Source organism: Galeopterus variegatus, unplaced genomic scaffold (assembly GCF_000696425.1).
Source record: "Galeopterus variegatus unplaced genomic scaffold, G_variegatus-3.0.2 Scaffold13163, whole genome shotgun sequence".
NCBI classification, from domain to species: Eukaryota; Metazoa; Chordata; class Mammalia; order Dermoptera; family Cynocephalidae; genus Galeopterus; species Galeopterus variegatus.
This window is the reverse complement of record NW_007739274.1, coordinates 32,063-34,204: the sequence shown is the minus strand read 5'-3', so window position 1 is coordinate 34,204 and position 2,142 is coordinate 32,063.

Below are 2,142 nucleotides of genomic sequence, written 5' to 3'. Positions count from 1 at the left end.
TCCAACTACTTGACTCATGACCTGCATGGGATGGGGTTGAGGGGTCTGTGATCCAGCCTGAGACCTATTCAGTTAACACTATTTTGCTTTATTACCTCTTCTTGTAACAAGAGAAGGAAAAAGATACAATGAAAATAAAGATACAACTTCCCAGTATCTCCCTCATTCTTCTGAGAATGCTGCCTTAGTTTTATTAATCTAGGAGCTGATGATAGAAGGAGAGAGAGTTCCACCAGTTCAGAGGAACCCACAATGCCAGGTTAACTAACTTTTACCAACTTTTATTTGGGGAAGAAAAGGGAAGTTTATGCCTTATCCCTCACACCTAGCATCCAGGTTCCAAATTTAAATTTTTTTGTGGCTCTGCAGTTCAAAACCCAAGTTTCTCTGTGTTTTATTTATTGCTGCATAGTCTAGCCTATTCAAGTTAAAGTGTAACAACAGTCCTGGCTATAAAATATATCAGATGAAGGTCTCTGGTTTTTAGGTAAAAAGAAAATTAAAGACCCGAGGATTTTCAAGTGGCACCTGTTTTGTGGCATCCTCTTTGATCCAGCCTTCCTTCAAGCAGAAAATCTTTTTTTTTTTTTTTTAGGGGATCTTAACCCTTGACTTGGTGTTGTTAGCACCACACTCAGCCAGTGAGCGAACCGGCCATCCCTATATGGGATCCAAACCCGGGGCCTTGATGTTATCAGCACCGCACTCTACCGAGTGAGCAGAAAATTTTTGAATATTGTTTCATGTACTGGCCTGGAGTTGTTTTTGTGTTTATCTCACCAATTGTACCACCATAGTCTTAAAGAAAAGAAAGCATATATCATTTTCTTTGTTTCTATCCAATCACAGACCGCACTCTACCGAGTGAGCAGAAAATTTTTGAATATTGTTTCATGTACTGGCCTGGAGTTATTTTTGTGTTTATCTCACCAATTGTACCACCATAGTCTTAAAGAAAAGAAAGCATATATCATTTTCTTTGTTTCTATCCAATCACAACACCTAACATACATATCAAAAAATATTTTTGAGTCAGTGAATAAGTCTCCATGTTGAATGAATAATATCGGTTAGGGACTTAGTGTTTTGCCATCTTTCTCCAAGTAAGGGAGCAGAAATTTCCAGAAGGAATGTGGTTTTATCAATTGCATAATTATAAATGCTACATTATATTTTTAATTGTTACTACACATTCTTCTTCCACTTCATCAAGCTTTTAATATTTTCTCTCATAAAAAAGTTGCAGAACTGAAGAGTATTCAGTATTGGAGGTACTGGAGGTATCAGTACTCCGTATCGGAGGTAGTGTTTAGTAGGACTCCATTTCACATTTGTCTGTTTATTTGCCTGTCAGTCTGTTTGCTTGGATAGAATGATATTATTTAAGATTAGTGAATGTTAGGTAAATGGAAAGATAAAAACTGATCCTACATGAACTTGGATAAAATCATATCTTTGACACTGTTGAACTTTATTTTCATTGTTCAAGAAATGTGTCTCTGCAAAACTAGTCACCTCGCAAGTACTCAGTTCAGAGGAACCCACAATGCCAGGTTAACTAACTTTTACCAACTTTTATTTGGGGAAGAAAAGGGAAGTTTATGCCTTATCCCTCACACCTAGCATCCAGGTTCCAAATTTAAATTTTTTTGTGGCTCTGCAGTTCAAAACCCAAGTTTCTCTGTGTTTTATTTATTGCTGCATAGTCTAGCCTATTCAAGTTAAAGTGTAACAACAGTCCTGGCTATAAAATATATCAGATGAAGGTCTCTGGTTTTTAGGTAAAAAGAAAATTAAAGACCCGAGGATTTTCAAGTGGCACCTGTTTTGTGGCATCCTCTTTGATCCAGCCTTCCTTCAAGCAGAAAATCTTTTTTTTTTTTTTTTAGGGGATCTTAACCCTTGACTTGGTGTTGTTAGCACCACACTCAGCCAGTGAGCGAACCGGCCATCCCTATATGGGATCCAAACCCGGGGCCTTGGTGTTATCAGCACCGCACTCTACCGAGTGAGCAGAAAATTTTTGAATATTGTTTCATGTACTGGCCTGGAGTTATTTTTGTGTTTATCTCACCAATTGTACCACCATAGTCTTAAAGAAAAGAAAGCATATATCATTTTCTTTGTTTCTATCCAATCACA